Genomic DNA, 27,094 nt, shown 5'->3' with positions numbered 1-27,094 from the left:
ACATGACCTTCAGAAGATCCAGATGATGTCACTTCCTCTTAAAAATGGAATTGGGGGATATTTCTAAATTTTTAGAGGGGGGAACGTGTTGGGTAACAGGACTGAGTGAAATCCTGGAAACATAACTAAAATGTGCATTTATCTAAAATATTATGACTTTTCAATGGTAAAGAATATTTATGGACCCACACAAAAATGCTGAAAAATTAAGATATCTAAATAATTTTTTGCTTTATATTTAAAAGTAAATTATAGAGTTAGAGAGCCGGGACAGATAAAAAGTGCTATTTTTCAGTGTTCTGTGTAGTTTTTATTAGTCAGTCCTTCCAGAAAAACACGGAGGTTTTTTGTGATTGTTGCAGCAAAAATCTGTAATCTTGCAGCACGTTTTCTTAAAAAATGCAATGGAATATGCGGGATATTTATGCAATTGTATGCGATGAAATTGCGGGAACTTGCAAAAATTGCGGGAACATGCAAAAACTCTTTGCAGCTTTTGCAGCTTTTCAATGATGTTCACGTCACATAATCACGTCACTTCATAACGTTCCCATGGCAACAGGGGACATGGCTACGCTTCTATGAAGTAAATGCAACATTTTCAACTTTCTGCTAAGATATATGTGATTTTTGCTACGAAAATGCAGGCCCCGCATATTTTGCCCACGGAAATCTACAATTTATGCTGCGAAAGTGTGGCGTATTTGAAAAAATGCGGCCCTTGCATAAATATGCGAACTTTGGCTGATTATGCGTTAAATCATGTGATCGCATAATCTCGTTTTTCTGGAGGGATTGATTAATGTTTTAAAATATTTAGTTAAATTTGGTGTTAGATTAACATGCAAGACACTTTGCTTAAAAATAAAATGTATTTTAGAGTTAGTTTTCTTGCACTTTTATACATATAATGGGGACAGAAATGGGACCGGTTCGGTAAAATGACCCTTGTAGTGTTTAATCTTATTAATAATAAAATGATTGTTTATGATCTTAAATAAAAAAAAATTTAAAAAAATAAAAGCTTAAATGCTCTTTCATAAGTCGCTTTGGATAAAACATCTGCTAATCATTCAAATGTAAATTTTGAATGATTTTTAACACTTACTTTCTACAAACTAATTTGTTCCCATGAATTACATGATTGGTCAAATGATTTCATACTTGCAACATGGACCAGTCTGCTATATTTTAAGACCTTGTGTCCCACGGAATTGTTTTAATCTGGTTTTCAATCTACATCAACCTCTGGGATTAAACAATATTATTGTGCTATATTATTGTAAGTCAGCAAACCTGTTGCAAATCTCAAGCCTTATTAAGCAAATACAGCATTCTCTTGATGGGGTTTGGGTAATGCGACAATAAAACTTGTTTCATTGCCCTGTCCATATTGTACAAACAGCTAATAGGGGCAGCATTCATAATCAAATTGAAAATGCATGAAATGTAATGTTAAGAATGCACATTTTTCTTGTGCGACTGAACTTCAAAGACATCAAATTAACTTTTCTAATATAGAGAAAGTACTTTCGGCTGTTTTGAACATTTATATTGAAATTACATCCAAAAGTTTCAGTGTATTTTTGTTCTGAAGAAAATTTTGCAATTCAGTTTTGTTGAGGCAGTCTACAGACGGTTTCAGCAGTAACAACATAAACAAATGGCTTTCGTAACAGGACTGTAAAATAAAGTGCTACATATTACACAGTTATTAGATAGGATCTACCACCTAAAATAGCATAGTATACATTTGCCACTGTGAGTTATATTAACTAATAAAACAATAAAATGTGACACATTGTTGTCTATAACTTATATTGTACATTCATTTGTAAGTACAGTAGTGTTTCTTGTTAGTTACAGTATACATAGACTGTAAGTATGTATCTGGTATTACCCAGTATTTATCTAGATTTAAATAATACTACCAAGAATGTACCACTGGTAAGTACAGTAATGATACCATTTAATTACTATGTAGATACTCAAAAGTAAGTACCACACATTTACCTGCAAGTACAACACATTTACCATATATGTACAAGGTAAGTACATGTACTGTAAAATAAAGTGCTGCCGCTAAAACGTATCAAAAACGTAACCCAATCTTACGGCGACACTGAGCTAACGTTACGGTGTAAAATGTGTACTATAATGTATACAATATTAACTGCCAAACCTCCTTTCACAAAGCAGTGATACATGATCGCCATCTCCCATCGTCTTTAGGAAACCAAAACATTTGTTATTTTTGACGAGGTTTGTTCCAGAGTTCAGTTTAGACACTAGTCTCAGACCATTAAAAGTTTTTTACACTTGTTTGTTGTTTTTGATTTTTGATGTATAGATATAAACTGGGACCATTTTACAAAAGCCGTAAGTATACTGCAAGGTTTTGAGTCAAATAATTCACTTACACAAATGCAAAGAGTTTCTAACTTTTTGTTCAAAACTATACAAAATGTATGTAATTTTTGTGAATTTGTATCTTTCAAAAATAAAGTTTTCATCGATTTTTTTTAATTTTAGGTTAATGTAAGTTGTCATTAATGTTTTTATATGATGCAATTGTATGCAGTTCATTAACATCAACTTCTGTTGCCATTAGCAATATAATAACAATTATTTTCATGAATTGTTTCATAAATAGTTTAAAATACAGTTGTTTTTGGAAAAAGTCTGTGATAGAATAGTTTATGTGAAGTTTCCAGCTCTCCTGAAAAACGAACTGCATACTTTTTCCTAAGCAGTAATGGTGAAAATGTTTAATAGCACTCCACTAAAAGTGTGACAACTGAGCCCCATACCCCTCCCACTTCTTTGTTCCCTTTCAAAAGAGATATAATTGGTTGTATTTCTATTTCAGCAAAGAACACTGTATAGGCAATAAGCTTATTTCAGAGTGGTAATGGCTTTTGAAGTTATGTATCCTCGCTCATTCCTTGGTTTGTGGTGGGCCGTGACCCCTTGCTAAAGAGGTGGATTGTGTATATTTTTGTGCTTGTGTGTGTATTAAAGAGAGACTGTGTCTATGTAAAAGTGTGCGTGTGCACGGTGGAGAGAACAAAAACACTACAAAGTTGACGGTCAGTGTTTCTGACTTGATAGCCGGTTTGCCCTCTCGTTCACCTTTAATCCCTGACTGCGGAAGGGGTCACAGAATGGTACTGCGGGGTTTAACCCAAATGACTCGATGGACTGTGGAAATCCCATATAAAATTGTGTCACTCACTGGCAAACACGAGGCATTTCCTCTCTTGGCTGGTGTGAGTTACCCTGAGCCATGAAGCAGGTATAAGAAAAGACAAAAAAATGCAAAAATTTTGACAGCACCACAATGAATTCAGATTATTAGCTGCTTGCTTGTCTTAACAAAACTTTGTATTTGTACCCTTACATAAAATTAACCATGGTTTTTATACTGTAACCATAGTTTTCTTACACACACAAAATAAATGCTGGGATATTTTCAACCTAGTGTTGAGTTAAAAAGGGACGACCCCAACCCGTTGAGTTGTAATTTAGGGTTGTTTCAATCTAAAATGCTGTGTTGTTTGAATCCATTGATGGGTCAAGTATAAACATTTTCTGAGTTTAATTTAACCCAATGGCTTGGTTTGTCCCTTTTTGACCCAATGCTGCTTTTTTAAAGAGTGTATGTTTTTCTGAAACCCAGTGGGGGCCGGTGACTTCTTATTTCGAGGGCACTCGATGTAAAGTTCGTCACAACATGTATGTAGCCCATCATGTGTGTGGTTTGTAATTTCAAAATATGTGTTCGCCGCATCGAGTGAAACTATGTGTATCACATGTCTTGTCAAAATAAGTGCCTGCTGCAGACGCGTCTAAAGGGTTTATGATAAAACAGACGCTTGCGTTTGCCAGATACTTGCATAATCTCATGCGTAATCAGAGTTTACTGTTAAGGGAGTGTCTTGCGTGTATTTTGCAGCCCAGTCTCACGAAATTTCGTTATATAGTCACGTAATTTTTTTTTGTGCTATTATCACAAATTTTCGCGTTTTTTTCGTGATCGTATAACGAATTCCTGTTTTCGTATGATTATCACTTATTGGTTACTCAACTGTTTTGTCCTATTTTCTTACCATTGTCGCTTCGGTTTAGGGTCAGATTTACATAAAATGACATCCCTAACCAAACCCAACTTTAACCCTAACGGCCAGGCGACATATGAAAAAGTAAATCAGATTTTTTTTATAAACCAATATATAAAGTGACATTCTAATGCAAGCACCAAATCTAACTCTAAACCGAAGCGACAATAGTTAAAAAATAGGAAAAAGCAGTTGAAAAAACAGGAATTCGTTACACGATCATGTATATCGTGATAATAGCATGAAAAAAGAATTTAAAAAATACGTGACTATATCACGAAACTTTGTGAGACTGGGTAGGTATTTTGTGAAGGTGATCATCTCTTTTATCATAAACGGTTTTGACGCTTGTGCAGTGGCTCTTATTTTGACAAAACACGTGATGCACATGGTTCACATGATGAAACAAACACATATTTTGAAAACACAAGCAACACACATGACACTTCAAACACATATTTTGAATTTGCGCCCTTCGGATGAGTAATCACGAGCCGCCACTGTTAAAACCATGGTTTTAAAAATGGTAATCAATACGCCAAGTAAAATGATTACTACACTTTTGCTATAATAAAAGCATGGTCATTTTTGTAAAGGAACAGTAATGTGACCACTATTTTCGGCCTGACTCCTACAGACAAATTTTGACAGACAGTTAGATAGACAAACAAGAGATAAGGTTTTATATAGGATTTTATCTGACCTCTGTGTATTGAGGACTAAAAAATGTGTCAAATCTGGACCTGTGTCCAGCACATTTCTCTTGGACATTGTAAACTACACGCTCAATAACAAATCTCACCGAATTTCGGTTTCACAATCGGACTATGTATTTAAACAGCTGCTGTGAAACTTCAGTGGATCGTTGCGAACCGTCATGTCACAAAATAGTTTGAGCGTAACATTAAATGTAATGGAGTCTCTAAAGGATAAAGTGCAAACAGTTTGTTCACTCCAATTTAGGGTTTGTGACACTCTGTGTCAGCACTTTCTAAGGAAATAAAACGCAGAGACTTAACTAGTTTGACTTTTTTTCTGGAGAAAGACAAAATATATCAAGAATGAATTTGCTAAAATTTAAACACATGGCAATGCCCATCGACCATGTAAGCATTGCTACATCAAAACTGATTCATTTTTTAAGATGGAAGCAACTTCTAACTTTGTTTTCGATATTTAAACAAACTGGTAGATAAGATGTCAAAATACTGGGATGTGGTGAGCCTGAACTAGGTGAGGTGCAGAGAACACTCAAGCTAAATAAAGCTGCTCCATTAGGGACTGCAGGCAGGGGTGCCCGCTCTTCAAATCTGCCTAATGGGTCGACCGGGACTTTCATGTGATAAATGTTGTTTATATTAGGCCTCAGGACCCCCACATTACTGTCCTTTAAATGCCTCTTGGCCTAGTTGAAGCCGGGTGTTTCTAAATACTTGAGGGTCCTACGGAGTGGCTGTGGAGAACGGAAAAGGATGGTAATTGAGCAGGAGTAAGTGAAGTAGTGAAGTGTGGAGTGGAAAGTATGTGGCCGTTGTGATCACCTGGAGGGTCTCAAGTAATGTGGATCTAACCTGAGTGTGAGCTGTTGAGAGCAAACACTGCCCCCTAAAGGCTTGGATATGCTACTGCTTGTTGCATGATCAGGTGTGGACTGATATATTTACATATCAGTATACAGCAGTGGCGGCTCGTGACTGCTCATCCGAGGGGAGCTAATTCACAATAAGTGTTCAGAGTGTCATGTGTGTTGCTTGCGTTTTCAAAATATGTATTTGTTGCGTCATGTGAACCATGTGCATCAGGTGTTTTGTCAAAATAAGTGCCTGCTGCACACGCGTCAAAACCGTTTATGATACAAGAAACGCTCACGTTCACAAAATACACGCAAGACACTTCCTTAACAGTAAACTCTGATTATGCATGAGATTATACGAGTATCTGGCAAACGCGAGCGTCTCTTTTATCATAAACCCTTTAGATACGTCTGCAGCAGGCACTTATTTTAACAAGACACGTGATGCACACAGAATCTCTCGAGGCACATATTTTGAAAAAAGGAACCACACACAAGATGGGCTACATACATGTTGTGACGAAAAAGAAGTCACCGGCCGCCACTGGTTTACAGTGCCTCAAAGGTAGATATGTATACATGTATACATGTATACATATCTGTACCCCCGGTACATATTAGGACCTTTTTGGTACTGCCCCAGTGACAGCTTGGGACCATTTTTTTTTAAATAATTTCTCTGACAGTGCATTACAATGCCTTGCTCTCCCTGTCTGTATGTGTGTTTCCTGGGATCAAACCCATGACCTTTGCATTGCTGACACAGTGATCGACCAATTGAGTTACAGTATATAAATTTAGTATGTTTTTAAAATAATGATTTATTATTAATATATTAATGAGCTTTGAAGACTTTTGGGATTTAAATTTGAAGCTTGACTTAACTAGACTTGACTTAAACTGTGCCTTTGGGGACACAAGTCTCCAAGCACAACCCGTTATGACGCTGCATGCGAGACGTGAGTTGATAGGAGGAGAGACTGGGCTTTCACTTGCAAAACAACAACTTGGCGTTAAAGCTCGGCATCGCACTCCCTTTGGTTATGCGAGAGCACAGCTGCATGGCAGGGCGCCTTCACAGGTCACCTGACGCCACAGTGGGCCACAGAGCAGTATGGATGTGTATACTAAACCTATTATGAATCATTAGAGACGAAGCTTTATACATATTTGACAGCAGGGAAACGGTCTTGGAATCAGTACGCTGCACTCTGCATGGCTAACAAGGTCTCTTTTGGCTTGTGGTTTTCATTCAGGTGAGATTCTCTTACTGCTGCTGAGATACAACAAAAGAAGTTGATCCGGATATACCAGAAGCACAGTTCAACAAGCAATATGAAGCCCTTCCACTTGGCACAGTACGCACATTATAACATCCCAAACTTATTTCAAGTCATGGTTGTTCCCGTGGAGAGGCGGTGTTACGTGAGAACAGAACACTCAACACTGTTTCCTAAGAAACAAGCTAGTGGTTTCTTGTTTTTGAATATATGATTATCTTATAAACCCCCAGAGGTAGTTTAGCACAGGGCCAAAAAGTAAAAAGGGGGGAAATATAGTGTTGAAAAGACTGACGATGCAGCCCAGGGAAAGATCGGAACAACACGTGTGAAAGTGTAAAAAAACCCATTGCGGTCAATCAAGCCGACAAAAAGGATCAGGCGGGTTTCTCTATTCAACATGACACTGTTTGTAAAATCCATGCACAAGAGATAACACATCAAGAATCGTATCCAAAAACATTGTTGCAGGGCTGCTTTATAAGCCATGCCATACAAACTGTAAAGGAAAACTCTAGATTTTACACTGCAAAAACTGATTTTCAAGGAAACATTTTCTTAGTATTTTTGTCTTGTTTTCAGTAAAAATATCTAAAAAATTTTAAATTAAGATGCTTTTTCTTGATGAGCAAAATGACCAAAGAAAATACGTTTTTAGACCAAAAATATAAAATTTAAGTGATTTTGTGCAAAAAAGCAAAGCAAACAAAAAAACTGCCCATGGGGTAAGCAAATTTTTCTTAAATTTTTCTTGAATTTAGTGTTTAAGAAAAAAAATGCAAGATTTTTTTGCTTACCCCATTTGCAGATATTTTTGTTTGTTTTATGCACAAAATCACTTTAATTTTATATTTTTTTGGTCTAAAAACTAGATTTATTTTGTTGGGCCGTTTTGCTCATCGGGAAAAAGCATCTTGGTTTGGGAATTTTTAGATGTTTTTACTGAAAACAAGACAAAATAATACTAAGATTTTTTTTTTCTTGAAAATAGTTTTTTTTCTGCAGTGTAAATGTCATAATATAACTAAGGCCTAGTCCTGGCTTAACCTAAAACCTGTCCGGGAAACCGTCCCTTAATCTTATTTTGAGATTAGAGCATCAAAGTTTGATTTCAGTGATTGATTTCACTTTAATTTCAATATTTGACATGGCCTTACTTTTACTCTTACTTTTTTTTTGAAATATTCTCATTTTCCGGCTCCTGTAGAGTTAAATCGTTTTGGAATCCATTCAGCGGATCTCTGGGTCTGGCTGTACCACTTTTAGCATAGCTTAGCACAATACATTAAATCTGATTAGACCATTTAGCATCGCGCTCAAAAATAACCAAAGAGGGGAGCTGGAAAATGAATATATTTTTGAAAAAAGTGAAGTGTCCCTTTAAAGAAAGATATCAAAGTTATATTTTGACAGAATGATCTTTACATTATGTGGGATGATTTTATTTACTGTAGAAAACAGTAAATCACTTAAAATGACTTTAGCTGGGTTTTCACAGATTTCTGTATTCTGATTACAAATGGAAATAATTAGCAGAAGAAACTTTGGGAATCAGGTCATTCGGAGAGCCGCATAGTTTCCTGTACACTACATACAAGTGTCAGACTCCTGCAATTGACAGTTATTTTCCAAAGGAAGCAGAATTGCAAAAATCCCAGTGGATCAGTTTGATTTTTTGTTTGTGCGTGTGAATTTATATTTGAAAGAGAGAAAGAGAGGCGGCAAATAGCAGAAACAGGAATAGCACTGAGAAACAGACACACAACGTAGACTTCGGAAAACTCAGACTTAATTAAGAACTGGGAATGTGCCAAGCAGACAAAAGTAATTGTTCGAATTTGTCTTGGCCAATGCCATTCCCATATGTGCTGACAACATGTTATGATTTAGATTTCGTTATGACATAAACATAGATTGACCTAGATGTGGGACCAATACAGCAGGGCCATTATAAACACCCATTCCTTACTTAACAATAATATTATATAGCACCTTATGTGAAAATCAGGATCTCTGGCTGAATGCAAAGTAAATCTGTTCAACATATAGAGGACATTCCAAAGGGCGTTGCAACTCAGAAACCACCAGTTGCTTTCTCTTTTTCACACTTTGAGCACTGTGAAACCCCTAAGCTTTTGCCCATGTTTATTCACTCAATTAATTGCCCGTTTGGCTCTGTATGACTCTTAGGAGAGCAATGAAAGTGTGTCTTTAAATCTATGCATGTGTTGATATTATTTCATATCAGGCCCTTTCCTCTCTGGGCTGTGTCGAAATGTGCCAAGCCAAATGTTAATGAGTCCCACCTGTACCACTGCGAAAGCGCTCTGCTCATTGGCACTTGTCTAAATGAGCAAAATATTAAAAACACACAATAGCTCCAAAATCTAAGGATGTAGGGATACCACACAAATAGGGCCCCATCTGGAATTGATGGATTGATATAAATAAATTTTAATAGGTTTTTAATTGTTTTGTTGGTAAGTTGCTAAAGCTAATGATGTAGTTTCATTTTAAAGTAGTTCATGTAGCTCTGTGTAGTTCCTGTATCTAAAATGGTCATTGGGTCAATTCTCAGGGAGCACATATAATAAAATGTATGTAATCTTAAATGCAAGTCATGTATAAGTCACTTTTGGATAAAGGTGTCTGCCAAATGCATTTACTCTAAACAATGTTGGGTTATTTTCAAGAAGGGACGAACCCAACTCACTGTGTTGTAATTTAACCTATTGTGGATGGTTTAAATCCAAAATGCAGAGTTGTTTTAACCCATTGTTGGGTCAAATATATATAAATCTAAAATATTTTTGGGGTTAATTTAACCCAACGGGTTGAGTTTGTCCCTTTTTTGAACCAGCACTGGGTTGGAAATATATATAAAATCATATAAAAACGTACAATTATTAGAAAAAACGAATACCTTACCCCACCCCTAACCTTACCCCTAAACCCATCATTACAGGGGAAAAAGCAAATCTGACCAAAACGTATTAATTAAGTGGTACAAATTTATACGAATTAGCCACCTCATAAAGCGCCATGATTGGTTGATTTTTGTTAAATTTAATAATACATTTTTAATTGCATATTTTTTAGCTATGGAAGGGCTAACAGAAAATTCAGAGGAATATTTGTAAATTGTTTGTCCATGGGTGACAGGGTTTATCTTGCATGATCTGACTATTATTTGATCCTTTAGTCTAGCGGCAAATTGTAAACATGCAGTTACGTATATACCAGTGGTGGCCAGTGGCTTCTTTTTTCGAGGGCGCTCGATGCGAAGTTGTCACAACATGTATGTAGCCCGTCATGTGTGTGGTTCCTTTTTTCAAAATATGTGTTCGGCGCGTCGAGAGATTCTGTGTGCATCACGTGTCTTCTCAAGGTGGGTGCCTGCTGCAGATGCATCTAAAGAGTTTATGATAGAAGAGACGCTCGCGTTTGCCAGATACTCGCATAATTTAATGGGTAATCAGAGTTTACTGTTAAGGGAGTGTCTTGCGTGTATTTTGTGAACGTGGACATCTCTTTTATCATAAACGGTTTTAACGCGTGTGCAGCAGGCACCTATTTTGACAAAACACGTGATGCACATGGTTCACATGACACAACAAACACATATTTTGAATACGCAAGCAACACACATGACACTCCGAACACTTTTTTTTGATACGCAAGGATTAAGAAGGCATTTAGTGAGGACTTTTGTGCAAACTAAGCAAAGAACCAATCAGCTTTCTAACCTTACCTCTCAGGACTGTTCATGCCCTTCTCGACATCTCCTTACAGAGCGAATTCTGACTGCCAGAAATTTAGATCACTGAAATTAAAGTACTTTCCCCACAATAAGGCGAATGGCAGTCAGCATCGGTGTCACTAATTTGGCAGTCCGTCCCATGATGCTGTTCCTGAGTTTCGTATGAGCTGGTGTTGAAAGAAGACTGTTTATTGCCCTCGTTCATGGAAGGTTAAGTTACAACTAAGGTTTCATTAGCATTAAATCACATTGCAAGCCATCCACTCCCAGTGGGACAGCGCTGCTCTTTAAGCCCTCAAGCTGGTATTTCACTGGTCTGTGGGGGGGAAGGCTCTTCAGATTGACTGAATGCTTGAGATCGCTGGCTCTTGTCCTTCAGGCTCTTTTTGCCTTCAGTAAGTCTTAGCTCTTAATTGTGTGACTAAACCAATTGTTCTCTTAATTGATGCCACTTAACCTCTCCAGCAGACTCTCCCTCAGGTGTGGCACAGGTGAGCACCCTGAGTCCCATGCGCAAACTGATAGATAAGCAATGACAATGTAGATTTTAGGTGATATCTTTTCCAGAGGACGGTGACTAAATGTACACTACCAGTCTGCTTTGACTTTTATTTATGATAAAAAAGAGATAAAAAATTTTTGCTAAACTTTTTTTCTAAAGCTGTATACATAAAATTAGTTCTGAACATGTCATATAATGCAATTGTGCTGACATATAAATACACTGCAAAAAAAGCACAAATTCACTTAAATTTTATATGTTTTGTCTAAAAACTAGACATATTTTCTTAGGTCATTTGCTCATCAAGAAAATACATCTTGATTTAAGAATTTTAAGATATTTCTACTGAAAACAAGACAAAAATACTAAGTAAGAAAGTCATTTTTTGCAGTGTATATTTTATTTTAAAACTACACTGCAAAAAAAAAAAAAAATGATTTTCAAGGAAAACTTTTCTTAGTATTTTTGGCTTGTTTTCAGTAAAAATATCTAAAAATCCTTAAATTAAGATGCTTTATCTTGATGAGCAAAACGACCCATAAAAATATGTCTAGTTTTTAGGCCAAAAATATCAAATTGAAGTGATTTTGTGCATAAAACAGGCAAAGAAATCTGCCAATAGGCTAAGGACATTTTTCTTGATTTTTTCTTGAATTTAATTTTTTGCTTACCCCATTAGCAGATTTTTTTGCTTTTTTGCTTGTTTTATGCACAATATCACACAAATTTGACATCTTTGGTCCAAAAACCAGACTTATTTTCTTGGGTCGTTTTGCTCATCAAGAAAAAGCATCTCAATTCAAGAATTTTCAGATATTTCCACTGAAAAAAAAAGACCAAAATACTAAGAATTTTTTTTCTTGAAAATCCTTTTTTGTAGTGTACAGTTTTGCTATTTAGGGTTGCTATTTTGAAGATGCCAAAGTGTACTTACTGTACACTGTAAAAATGCTTATGTCAAAAGGGACAAACCCAGCTGTTGGGTTAAATAACCCCCCCCCCAAAAAAATTTTGACCCAACACTGGGTTTAAAATAATCCAGCATTTTTTAAGTGTACGGGTGATTCTCACGAAAACTTGGTTTTAAAAATGTCAAGCATGAAAATGTTAAAATTGCTTAAATTTACTTTTTTCCCACCAGACATTGAAAAACAAAGTCTGGAGTAAATGAGAACATTAATTTAAAAACTTTTACTTATCATTTAACACTTTTTGTAACATAATTTAAAAAATTACTCCTAAAAAATCTCATTACTGCAACAGTCAGAAAACATCAACACTGACATATTTTCAAAATGACATGACAAACCTGAAAGAACATAATTTGGAGATTCTGCACATGCATTTAAAATCAAAGTATTATGCTTCTATTAATTAAATTAACATTTAATAAGCATCTGTTGCGGTAATGATAATCAAAATGTTGTGTAAGCATTCTGACAAGACAATATTTCAAATTAACTGTAAAAAAATGATCTTACCTGGTAGCCATCTTGAAGTAACTGGTCCATGTGCTTGGTCACTCAAAATCAAACTTTATTAAAACTCTGTATGTGTGCTTAAACTGTTCTCAAAAAGTGTTGCGGAGGATGAGAACATCAGGCATGGATCATTTTCCTAATTTTTCTTCATTATTATTATACATTAATATTCAGTAAATATTTTTTTTGTCATCTAAAGTAGTCTAGCAAAACATCCATTTTTTTTTTCTTAATATTTTTGTGTTAATTTGATTAAATTACAACATAACGCATGTTCAAACACAGCCGGACACATTGCGGTAATGAGAATTTCAGCAGAAAATGAGATAAAATTTCCAATTATAAATTCTTATGTTGAAATCACACATTGTGCAAGGTAGAACACAGTATTGTGTTAATTCTGATGCTTTTTAATGTTACTATATTACACATTTTAAAGCTAAAATCATTAGTGCCGTGGTGTTGTAATGGTTTCGTGAGAATCACCCGTACGCTCTCTATAAAATGCTGAGTTGTTTCAACACATAGTTTGGTAAAATATGAACATACCCAACTGTTTAGTTTAACTTAGAATTGACCCTACCACTGGTTGAAACAACCCAGAATTTAGTATTGAAACAACCCAGCATTTGTTTAACCCATGCGTTTTTAAGTATTTTTAAATTATATAATTCAACATAGTTACAAATAGGTACATTTATGTTATTCCATAATTTGAATAAGTTAAGTGCAGGAAAGTAAAAGAAAATGATGTGATCCTTTGGCCAGTAGCATACATTCATGAACAGTATTTTAGCACAGTCCTACTAGTACTAACACATACAGCACAATAAATATAATAATAGAACTTATAAAGTAGCATACCCAATTAAAGTTGCATTTTTTTGTGTTTCATTGTAGCTAGAAATGATTTAAAACCTCATCTTACTGGCTGTTGCCATAATAGGCCATAACATGAATTGGCTGCTCGTAAATATGAATATTTGAATATAAACCTGCACAGAGGGAAATGACCTCGTGAAATAGCAGAGGTAAAATTTCCTCCTCAAAATTTATGGCTGCTAGGGGTATAGCCAATACTTTTATTGCGGTCTTACGGTAGATCTGGTCAATTGTACGCGAATGCCAGGACCAATGAAGACTATGGGGTTGCTGAAATATGGATGTAATATTTCCATGTCTTTTTTTAACCCTCTGAAGTAGTATTTTATAGCTGACAAATCGTCCGTCAGTTTCTCTAAGTTTCCATCATTTATTGTCACAAAATGCGCATGGCCACGGTACAGCGGCACTGAGAGCCTGTACCCTGGAGCACCTGTTAAACCGTTTCTTTCTCAATGTGGCATTTCAACGTTAATTCCTCATTTTGACGAATTCACAGGTCCAGGTTGGAGGGCAGGAGCCTTTAACACAAGTGAGATGTTTCAGAAAGAACCGCCTTCCAACTAAACGAAAAAAAAGTAAGCTCAGGCCAAGTTTTGTTTTCACCTGAAGCAGCCATTTATCTTGGCGTTTGCCCAGCACTAAACCGCTGTGTATGTTTCTATGGTCTCGACGGACCCGAATGTGCACCTCAAACACTTAATGTGGTAGGAGAACCGAAGATCCCTGTAATAATCTTGAAATTGTGAAACCACACAATTTCCTTGCACCAAGGCTAACATGAGAAAAGCACATTTCCTTAAGCTCCGGCCAAAAGAATGCCAACTCATCAGCCAAACTCACAGTTAATCAAACAGGGGTATAAAGAGGTACTTGACCTCATGAGGTTGAGAGTCTTCCAAAAGACTACCTCTGAAAAGTGCTGGATTCTAGTTAAGCACATCACAGGTCTCTGCCACTTGGCTTTAAAGAATGATCTGTTTAAATGCAATGCTAACTGTCACATTTTACAAGGATATGGCCCCGAGGGCTGGAACTGATCTCCATGTGGATCTGATAAAATCAAGCGCGAGTTTGCGGGCTAATCCGTCGTCGTGTCCCTCACCTGCACGGCAATGATGCATTCCTCGCGCCTCATTTAAGAAAACGGGATGGAAGAGGATTACGGGCTGCTTTTGAGACAAGCCATCGCACAACCAAAAAATAAAAAATGACTACCCAAAAAAATGCAGGCCGCTTTTCTCAGGAGCTTCTCCGGGATAGAGATCTCTCTAGAGAACTTCCTGGAACATAACTTTGGATTAAACTCATGTCCCTGACATAAAGAAGGCTCTGATAATTTATGGGAGGGATTTAACTGTGAGCCATGGTTGCATAAAAAGGGGATCGTCTGTGTTGGTCCTCTCTGATTAACTGTAAGTGGATGCAGGGTCCACATGTTATCACAACCATATGGGGTATAGGTTATGAACATTACAGTTTAGTGTCAACATGACCTTTTAGAAACCATATCCTTAAATTACAGTACCACAGCAGTGATGTTTGCCAGATAATCGCAGATTTGAACTTTGAACAAGTCGGAGTTTGATGTTATAGGGGATTATCACGCTGATACATAGTACTTCCGCTTTCAGTGATCTTTGTGCAGGTCCACTTTCGGTGGATCGTCATGTCAGTCGTGCTGGTCCAGATTGAACAGAAAAGTTGTTGAGAAAGGTATGTAAAGGAACGATGGTGTTGTAGAAATGTAGTAAAGTAAATGTCAAATGCATCCACTATAGATTCTACTTATAAGTAAAGTACAAATACATGGAAAATTTTATTAAATACAGTAACGAAGTATTTGTACTTCGTTAACTTGCATTCCAACACTGCTTAACAGGATATTAGATACCTAACCTAACTGCGCTGGAAGTGGACATGGACAAAGTTGACAAGTCCCGCCCACGAAACCCGGAAGCGTGATAATCCCCTATTGTAGAGGACATAACCACTGTTTGAAACTTTACAATAAAGGGCATGCACACCAAGGCGTTTATGCTAGTGCAATTTTTCCCGGACGTGTCCTGGCCAGGATTTCGAGTGCATCCTCTGGAGGTTGCATTGGTCATCCGCATACGTAATTGAGGTTTATTATTTCAGGTTCTATTTTAAAATAAAAGCAACCGTTACATTTCAAGGTAAGATTGAAACTACAATAATTGTATGTTTTTACATGAAAGGTAAGAACCTCGATGACAACTTGCGGAAGATGCACCCAAAATCCAGGATGCCAAGACGAAAAATGGCACGTATGGTCACACTGGTTAACGCCGTGGCCGGCATATCGTCGCTATCCGATGAAAACCACGTATGTCCATTTTGCCGATTTTTAGGTTTTTCAACGGATTGAATGTCCAGGTTCACTATGCTTCACATATCTAAATGGCCAATGAAAAGTTGTGAAATCATGTCATCTGATTTTCAAGTATATCCATTTGGTGTCAAAGCTGTCAATCACGCCGCGTATCTCCCACCCTGTGGAATCACCTCGCCAGTCTCGTGAAGTTTCATCGAAGCTCAGCACTGGATAGCCGAATAAAAATAGCCTGGTGAATCAATGACTTTCCTTCATCGAGGTAAACGTTTCCCCCCTGACGCCAGACGTACGTCTAGGAGTGACAAAATTACGGTAGGACTGTGAAAACAAAGTATCTGTCTAGCATTACCATGTCAGTGTTTTGATTCATTGTCCCTTCATAGTTTGCAAGAGACATTTAATAAATTTATGATTAATATTAAATAAACTAAGCGTATTTAATAAACTAAGACGTAGGCTATTTAATAAACTGAGCGTATTCATCTGTCAATATGAAACGCGACTTGGTCATTCTAATTAATGATCGGAAGAATGCGTATCGACCACCTTTACTGTAAAATATGCACGTATGTCCATTTAAACTCAATTTTGGTCAAATGTGGATTATATCATTACACTGGCAAGAATATGGTTACATGTAAAGATGCCGTACCAAGTATGACAATGCTACATTCAACTGCTTTTGGAATACTGTGTTTTTTTCACTTCCTGAAAAGTAACCGTTTTGGACATACGTGAGTTTCATTGGGCAGCGACGATATGTTTTTAATTGTTTCCAATGGTAGCACTGTGCTTTAAAAAAATGGCACCAGCTGGCAGAGCTGACATTGAAAAATGTCAATGTCACTTCTCACACAGCCCAATTACAGTGAAGGAGAGGCGGGACAAGTATCACAGCAACCAACCGGCGCATTGTTCAACGATTGATAAACAAAGTAGAAGTAACATAGCAACCAAAGCGCTCAGCTGAAAAAAGCTGGCACGGTGCTACAGTCGGCGTCTGTCAATCGTTTTCAGCTGCGTTTAAATGCTTTGGTCTGCACGCCCACTAAGTCTGAAGTTCAAGATATATACAGTATATGGATTCTGCAGTGCGCTCAAACATATGTGAGCATAGCAGGGTGGACCCTAAAGCTGTCTGTGATCAGACCACTGATCGTGACTGGCCAGTGAGGCCCCAGTAAGGTGGGTCCCGGGGTCCTGGGGAGTCATTTTGAATGATCTCTATGACATAGCACTGGACTGATGTGTGCGTGATGTGCGTGCTCTCCGCGCCCAGCCTGTCTCACCTCTGCCGCAATGGAAGTGTTGGAGTTTTGACAGCTGGGTTTGGAGGACTCTGATGGCGGTCTGGAGGAAAAGGGCGTGTGCTCGACATGTGTATGTGTGTGTGAGAGAGCTAGTGTGCACTTTCACATCAGGTGCATGTGGATTTCTTATGGGCAATGCTCCAAATATGTAGACCTTTTGACCAAATTTGAATTCACTTCATTTTTCTTGCACGAAACATGGTGATAAAAATGTTTATTATCATGTTATTATTAATCATAAAATGACAACTTGGCTTTATTTTATAACATTTATTCACATTTATTACACTGTAAAAAGTGGACAGTTGGATCAAATTAAAAAATAACTTTAATTGGTAACACCTAAAAAATTAAGTTGTTTCTCCTAAAGTTAATTTTTTAAAGTTAAAAAACATTATTTTTTAAAGTTGATTTTATGAAAAGCGTCTTGTGAGGGAGCATTTTGCTTCACAAAGGATGCAAAGAGGAATTGTATAATATGCCATATTAGACAGATGCCAATAAACAATAAAATCATTACATTATACCATTCAATCTTTTGCTTTTACTTTCATGTGATATTAAAGGGGCAATGAACCTTTCGATTTTATTGTTTTATACTGTTGTCTGAGGTCTACTTATGATGTTTGCGTGTTTTTTTTACAATCAAAAACATCAAAGCAATAAGTAATAGGCTATTTTGCAACATGGTTCTGATGCTGTCTGAAGCTTTTTTTGAAGGGGCGGGCCGCATTGAAGACCTGTACGTAAACGGCCACTGCTATAATTGGATAGCTTCATTCCAAGTCATTACATGTGGGGAAATGTTTGAAAAACATTTATGTGTAAAAATAGCAGCCGAACAAATATATATGTTTGAGCCACAAAAGATTCTGGGTGCTAAAGATGATACACGTAAATGACAATATATATAGAAAACTTTAAACTCGACGTGACTAAATTACTGTATAAAACACAGTAAGCGCGCATCAGAATCTAAACTGCGGCTGGTAAGTCCTTATCACTAACTTTGTATATTTCTATTGTGCTTGTGAGGTGGCTCTTACATACACGTAACGTTACATACCACAGTTATATGATAAAAAAGCTTTGTTGAGTGTTGGACCTTTTAACGCAACTTGCCTAAATTACAGTATACAACACAGTAAGCGGGCATCAGAATCTAAATTGCGCCTGATAAGTGCTTCTTTATCACTACCTTTGTATATTTCTATCGTTATATTACAGTCGTATTGTTAAGTGTTGCACCTTTATTAATCATTTAATGTATTTAGTCAATTAAAACAGTCAAATATATGTGTTTACACACTGATGTTACAACAGGACATATCAAGCGATCTCTTACTAAGCAATAGTAAAACGTAGTAACTTAAATAAAGTAAAATGTTTTACTTACTGTGTATACTGTTGTGTCATTCCTGCCAGATCCAATATTAGTGGTGATTTTAATCACAGTCTCTCTGCAAATCCAGCATCGACTTGTGACTCTTTAAGTACAAACTTTACCACGCATTCCTAATGATATGTTCCGAGCCTTCGAGTTGAGGATATACAGTGGCTGTGTTCTTCCCAGACGGTTCTTCCACAACCGAACACTTTGTTTCAAGATCACATTGTCAAAATAAAAGTGTCTCAAGAAAAATGTATTTAAAAGTCATTTTGGTTACATTTGGCAATCTTTAAAGACATGTTCACTGATGGTTGAGACACTGCATGGTTTGCTTTGCCCCTGGCCCATAAGTGTGTCACGCAAAGCTGTGGGCGGGACTACGAAAGTGGTCGTTGTATTTGGGTTTGGGGAGGTGTTTCAATTCTGCTCTTGACATCATATTTCGGCACATTTCTGAATCAACCATTTTCCTGGCTTGGTGCCAAAAACTTGCAGGATGTTAGTTTAAGTACGATGGCCTCTTATATAACAAATTATCAAGTTAAAATTGATTGTTTGATTCACCGCTCCTTTAAATGATGTAACACCTATGATGTGTCAATGAACAGAATGATTTAATAGTAAATCAGTAACTTCTTCAAGTTTGATAAAGCATGTGCACTTCTGAATACACATTTTCACATTTGCTTCCTCTTTCTCTGAACTTTGACCTTGGAAGTAGGCCTACTTTATCTTATAAATACTAGTTTTATAATTACTTAGATACGATAGAAGTGAAGATGATATAATGTATGAGGAGCTCAGTTGTAAAAGCCTTTAAACCCCAGCTCGGTCAAAAATGAGATAAATGATATTAACCGAATGGTCTCAGCACGTATGATGCATTCATCTAATAATCTTAAAATTCCCGGCCTCAGGCCATTTAGAGATACCAGTTTGTTGGCAGAATCCATCTGATAAAAGTCTGATAAAACTACTCATTTACAAGAAAACATGTCAGAGGGGTTTGCATCTGAGCTCTTGTCTTGGTGGGATATATACTAAGGGGTCACAATGTGCAAAGTAATAAATCCTATAAACAGGGTGGAGATGTATAGTGTGCACATGCATGTTTTTTGTATGGAGGAAATTACAGTACTGTGTGTTACCCTCATCAATGGTGCCGGAGCTTTGGGAATAAACCTGGAATGTGGGTTGAGTGGGGGCTCAGCCCTGTTGGGATGCGGGAAGCATGGTCTCAGCTGATCCCAATGTGAAGAGGATACCCACTTCCTGCTCTACCTTAATCATCCTCTCCGTAGAAGATGGCTTCATAAAGATCTAGAAAATACTATTTAACCTTGAAGTGAAGTCCATCTTTGCGTAAAATATATAACTAAACTTAAATTGACGTCAGCCAGATGGCGGTTAAAGTGCAGATGGCCAATAAACTTGCTTATATCCAGGTCAACAGAACTGAATTGAGTTAGATTTCAGCAAACACCAGACCTGCTTTTCTTGGTGCATATGATGTATTGGTGGGGTGATTGCTTTATTATTTTTATTGGCAAGCGACAGCTCTTTCACAGCTGTGAATTAAAACAAACTTATTAAGTCATAAGAGTTCACAAAGGAGCGTGCAAGATGAATCAGTTTCACCGCGCGCCTGGCACCTGTGCAACAAACAAGTCGTGTTCCTGCAGCGTTACCGTAACAATGTTGCACGTTTTTTCCAGCAGCATGCTTATGGCTATGATGACTTCTCGCTAAGCAGTAAAACCTTCACACCTTCGTAAGTGCTTTATTGCAGGTACCTTGACTCTAGTTTACAGACAAACACTGTTCTTTATCAGCAAAGCTGACACGGGAAAGAAGTCCGGGAAACAAAGAGGAATGCAGTGACATACCGTTTTGCTAATAGGCTAGCTAATAATTACTCTGACCTTAGCATCATTACACAACATCACCATCATTAGAGAGATGTGCGTTGTTCCATCTTTTAGCAAAGCCTATAAAACCTCCAAAAAAGGTTCATATTTCTTGGATGTGTCCTCTGGGAAGGAAAGTGAATCAACGCTGAACCTACTTTGTTTCTTTTTTCCTGCTGTTTTTCAGGATGGTCATAACCTTAGGTGGTTACTCTCTCGTGGTTGAATCAGGAAGCAGTTCCCATTTTCCCCCATTTTGCCCAAGAAGCTCATAAAAACACAGGACATCCTGTGGACTTTTAATGACACTGTGCGCATTGTAATGAAATGAGTCAAATAAACACTCCCGGTCATGTCAACCAATAAACAAGCACGACCCAGGGAATGGGTAATTTTATGTATCTATTATTCATCCCATTTCATAAAAGGATATTAAATGGTGCACCTGGCGATAGAAATCGGCACGCTCTGTTTACCCATTGAACCCATGGGTATATAAATCTTTTGATTATTGTCAATGCCAACTGCTTCAGTCTCCATCTGAGACCTCAGTTGTGGTCACAGTGGAGTTTGGACCTGGCTATTTTTGAATCGGTAAGACTTTGGTGTTGCTACGCCATCAGGTGGCTATTTTGCATCATTGCCCGTTCTGCATGATTTACTGCAATGCATTTTAGTGTGGTATTTAAAGAGAACAGATGGCGCAATAGCAACTCAAAATGACCACAACATATAATCTCCCTCAAGAAAAACATTCAACCACATAAGAAGATGTTTTGCGATTTATTATTCGATTCCCACTGATTTTTACCACCAAACAAAAGCCGGATGAACTGACCGGTGGCTTTTATCTTTCCTTCTGTGGTTTCGTTTATGATGGTGCTGATCATGTTTTAACCATTGGAAAATGTATAATGAATTTCCTTTGAATTATGGCGAACAATCCAAAGTTGTAATGAAAGCAATTGCTTTACCAAAAAATAGTATAGATAAAAGTGTTTTGCTTTTGTTTTTTCGTTTTCTCAAAGCTTTTTCAGATACAGGGCCATATAATAATTCAGAATGCATATTGATGGGTAGCAGAACTCAAGTACTGTATGTTAACTCAGACCATCAAAATAACGTAATGTAATGGCCTCATTAGGACTATCGGCTTGGTGACATACCTTGCTAAGCTGTAAGTTTTCAAACCTATAAGGATGGAGGTTCGAATCCTTTTTGGCACGAGCCCATACCATAAGAGCTACTGTAGATGTAGATGGTGCAAAAGTTGCTCCTGTTCAAGATGTTGGGTTTTGTATTCCACACTTGTAAGTCAATTTGGATTAAATGAAAACACGTTTTTCAATATTTTACTATGTTCTTACCTCAACTTAGACAAATGAATACCTACCTATCTTTTTTTAATGTGTGCACTTAATCTTTGTACAGTGCGTTGTGAATGTGTTAGCATTTAGCCTAGCCCCATTAATTCCTTAGGATCCAAACAGGGAGGAATTTAGCCACCAAACACTTCCATGTTTTCCCTATTTAAAGACTGTTACATGAGTTATTACACGAGTAAGTATGGTGACACAAAATAAAACGTGGGGATTTTTTAAGCTGATAAAAATGAAAACTATATAGTGTATTACGCACTTAGTTTGCAGCACTTCGACCTCTGGTGCAGTAATATTGACGAAGTTTGAGCGAGAGTGGGAGTAGTCAGGAGTGATGATGTTACTGCGTGCCAATGTCGAAGTGCTGCAAACTAAGTCCTCTTCCACCATACAATATAGTTCTCATTTTTGATCCATTTAAAATCAATTTTTATCGCCACGTTTTATTTTGTGCCACCATATTTACTATGCTTTCACACCGGCACCGACAAGAGCGCCAAAGTGGCCGAAAGTCATTCATTTTCAATGAGAGCCAGCGGCGAGCTCCAGCGAGCTCCGACGAGCAGCGGCGCGGCCCATCATGTGTGGTGTGAGCGTCGAGGAGAGTTGAAATCAGTTTAACTTTAGGGTAATGAGCTATGACGCGGTTCGGCGGCAACCAATCGGAAGTAGAGTGCGAATCGGGCCGCATTTTTCTGTCCGAGCCCGGCCCGTGTCGACAGGGCAGTAACCGAATCCCAACAGGCATTAAAGGATTAGTCCATTTTCTTAAAAGAAAAATCCAGATAATTTACTCACCACCATGTCATCCAAAATGTTGATGTATTTCTTTGTTCAGTCGAGAAGAAATTATGTCTTTTGAGGAAAACATTGCAGGATTTTTCTAATTTGAATGGACTTTAATAGAACCCAACATTTAATACTTAACTCAACACTTAACAGTTTTTTTCAACGGAGTTTCAAAGGACTATAAACAATCCCAAACGAGGCATAAGGGTCTAATCTAGCAAAACGATTGTCATTTTTGACAAGAAAAATAAAAAATATGCACCTTTAAACCACAACTCCCCATCTTGGTCCGGTCCAGCACGACCTAACGTAAATGCGTAGTGACGTAGGGAGGTCACGTGTTACATATATAAAACACACATTTGCGGACCATTGTAAACAATAAACTGCCACAAAGACATTAATTAGTATCAGTTGACATACAACAACGTCGGAACGGTCCTCTTTCTCAACACATGTAAACACTGGGGCGGAGTTTCGCGTTCGTCCTCTGTGACCTCTTGACGTGATGACGTATTGCGTCGGGTCACGCTAGCACATCACGATCAGATCTAGACAAGAAGTTGTGCTTTAAAAGTGTATATGTGTCATTTTTATTGTCAAAAATGACAATCGTTTTGGTAGATAAGACCCTTATGCCTCGTTTGGGATTGTTTATAGTCCTTTGAAACTCCGTTGAAAAAAAACTGTTAAGTGTTGAGTTAAGTATTAAAGTCCATTAAAATTAGAAAAATCCTGCAATGTTTTCCTCAAAAAACATAATTTCTTCTTGACTGAACAAAGAAAGACATCAACCTTTTGGATGACATGGTGGTAAGTAAATTATCTGGATTTTTTTTCTTTTAAGAAAATGGACTAATCCTTTAAGATATTTATGTCCGAGCCCGTCCTGAGCCCGACACAGTTTAAAATCGCATTGTCGCAGCATAAACACATTTCCGCACACATGAAGATGGATGGCGATAGTTCATCTTAAATAAAACTTTTATGTTTATCAGCTTACCCCCAGGCCATCCAAGATGTATGTGACTTTGTTTCTTCAGTGAAACACAAATGTAGATTTATAAGTCCAACCGTTTCAGTCTGTCAGTTGTATAATGGAAGTAGATGGTAACAAAATCCGATTGAGAAAAAAACATGCACAGACAAATCCAAATTAAACCCTGCGGCTCGTACCGACACATCGATGTCCTAAGACACGAAACAAGCGGTTTGTGCGAGAAACCGAACAGTATTTATATCATTTTTACCTCTAATACAACACTATCCCCAGAGAAACGGGAGCCCCGTATATTGTATATAAGCTCTCATGCTGTGCACCCGATACAGTAGGTGGCGGTATGCACCTATGAAGTTGTAACGCTATTATACATTAGATGAGTAAGAAGGTGATGTGAACACGCATGTTTCATTTTAAAATGAACTATCGCTTTAAACAGGCCCATTTGCCACCTACATATTATAATAAGCTGGTTTAAATTTCAAATGTTCAATGCCTTATTGCATCGAGCCCGACCCGAACATAATTTCTAAATATCTATCCGAACCCGGCCCGGCCTGTCGTTTCCCGTCGGGCTCGGTTCGGGTATCCATCCTCTTATCAGAAGGCGGAAACCTCCACTTGAGAGGAGCTCAGAGAATGCATTCGAGCATCAGAGCGTCCACTACACCTTTTCTATAGCGTCGTTGGCAGGGCAGGCAGAGCTTTTATTGACGCTCCTTCCGGTGGCGGTATGAAAGCACAGTTACTCATGTAACTATGTAAATATGTCTTTAAATAGGGAAAACATGTAAGTGCCTGGTGGCCCCCAAATTCATCCCTGCCTGGATCCCAAGGAATGAACGGGGCCAGGCTAAATGCTAACACATTCACTACGCACTGTACAAAGATTAATTGCACACATTGAAAAAAAGATAAGTATGTATTAATTCATCTAAGTTGAGGTAAGAACATAGTCAAATATTGAAAAACAGTGGTGTTTTCCTTTAAAGTGTCTGCTGAATGTGTAAATGTGTGGTAGCAGACTTTGATAAAGAATTGCTGTCTTAATGGCTTTGATAAGAACATCATGATGATTACTGACTAAGATAAGATTTAATAAATAGATCTCATCTCCAGATATCCTACAGTATTTATTTTTCATGCTTTAAACACAAATTACTTAAAAAACAACTAATTATAGCAAAATAGCAATCATAAAGGTTCCTAAAATGTTTATTAGTAGGGAACCCTTCTGATGGACAAAGGTCCTATATAGACTATAAAATGAAATAAATGGTTCTTTTAGGAACCTGTCGATGAAAGATCCTTTGGGGAACCAAAAATGGTTCTTCTATGGCATCACTGTGAAGAACCCTTTAAGAGTTGTGGACGTAGCTCCATTTGTGTTTTAACAGAAGGATGGATTGGAAACAGCATGATGGCGAATAAATGATGATCTTTTAGTTGTTGGTATTGCCTGCCACCTGTTTGTATGATGGTCATATCATTTTTGAAATATTTCATGGCATAACACCTGGTTCCATCATGCCAGCTTTTGGATGGGCTAGTTGCTGCGCTACACGGGTCATGCACTCTCCACCTCCTGCAGTGAGTCTCTTTCAGACATGATTAACTGCCGTTCCTTCTCCCACTCTTTCTTTCTCTTTCACTCTTTTCCTGTTGAGATTCTTTCTCTTAAATTTAGCATCATGTATTCCAAGTTTGTGGCCCATGTAACAGCACACGTGTGTTCCAAATTCCCACAAGTAAACTGCCGGAGGTTTCAGGGTTGATGAGAGAGGTGAACAGAATGGGACGGTGGGGAAGGGGTTACCGAACGCTGCTGTAAATTCAAGCGTAGGGGGGCAAAATCCAGTAAGATGAAACCGTTTTCTGCTCGTGCATCAGCACACAACTCGGGCCGAGACAAGAGAGAAGAGGCAGGCAGTAAATCCATTGGAGTTCACTGATAGCGTTGTTTGCACAGGCCAGCCGCCTCCTTTGATCAAATCGCCGGGGGAGTGGGGGTCGTGTGTCGCTGCCAAAGGTCGGCTATATATTACGCTCCTAAAAGTGATTACTGAAATTCTTAACTGAAAACATTCTGCTGCCAGGGTGTGCCTGCAGCCCCTGCAGTGGCGTCTGGCCCGCTCAGGGGCCTCTCTCCTGCTTTGTCCACCAAAGACATCATCTCTCTGGATGTGTTTCCTATCACGGGAGGAGGGCCTAAGAGAGCCCCGCTTGGAAACATGCTATCCAATTGCAGCACCGGTGGGTAAAATCCCGCAGCTAAAGCTTTGAGTCAGGAAATATAAATGTGCGCCGCACTTCAAAGGGAGGAACAGCAAATTAAGCCGAGTCTTGGAACAAGACAATAAGTGGCCTCGCAACTGAAACGGTATAAACAATGTCTGGTTTGTGTTTACCTCCGTCTTTTTCACTGTGCTGGACACACCAGCTGCTCAGTCTCATGTTGTTGGTGTTGTTTTAAATAAATGCACAGTAAAATGTTTTAGAAATTAGTAAATAGAAGCAGCTCAATTTAAAGGGGCCATGGCACAAGACTTTTTTAAGATGTCAAATAAATGTTTGATGTCCCCAGAGCACATATGTGAAGTTTTAGCTCAAAATACCATATAAATAATTTATTATAACATGTTAAAATTGCCCCTTTGTTGGTGTGTGCAAAAATGTGCCGTTTTGGGTGTGTCCTTTAAAATGCAAATGAGCGGATGAAGTGCAAACACTGATCACAATGATGGTGGTTTGTTGCAATTGAAACTCAATTGTGCTGTGAATTATAATCTCTCTCTCTCTCTTTTTCTGCACTAAATGGCAGTGTGGTGATTGGATAGTGCAGATTAAGGGGTGGTATTATTATAATAAGAGCTCCTTATGACATCACAAGGAGAGCCAAATTTGAACGACCTATTTTTTCATGTGCTTGTAGAAAATGGTTTACCAAAACTGAGTTACTAGGTTGATCTTTTTCACATTTTCTAGGTTGATAGAAACACTGGGGACCCAATTATAGCACTTAAATATGGAAAAGGTCAGATTTTCATGCCATGGCCCCTTTAAACAAATAGGTACGTACCATGTTAGGTAACAATACCTTACATAAAGGAATACATAATTGCCAAATTAATTGGAAACAACATGGGGGTATGAGTAAATGATGATCTTTTAGTTAGGCATTACCTGCCACCTGTTTGTATAATGGGGACCAAAGCCCACCTGGCACCCGTGAGGCACTGGAAAATCTGTGTCCTTTTCGGAAGAACTGTTCGGAAGAAGTTCCACAGTGTGTGTTGCTGGGAGCGACTCCATGCTCTGGCCCTCAGGTTTGGAAAAGAAAGACCGTCAACGATCCAACTTCATA

The sequence above is a fragment of the Misgurnus anguillicaudatus genome, chromosome 10, assembly GCF_027580225.2.
Source record: "Misgurnus anguillicaudatus chromosome 10, ASM2758022v2, whole genome shotgun sequence".
Lineage (NCBI taxonomy): Eukaryota > Metazoa > Chordata > Actinopteri > Cypriniformes > Cobitidae > Misgurnus > Misgurnus anguillicaudatus.
The sequence above is the reverse complement of the archived record's forward strand: the minus strand, read 5'-3'. Positions refer to the sequence as shown.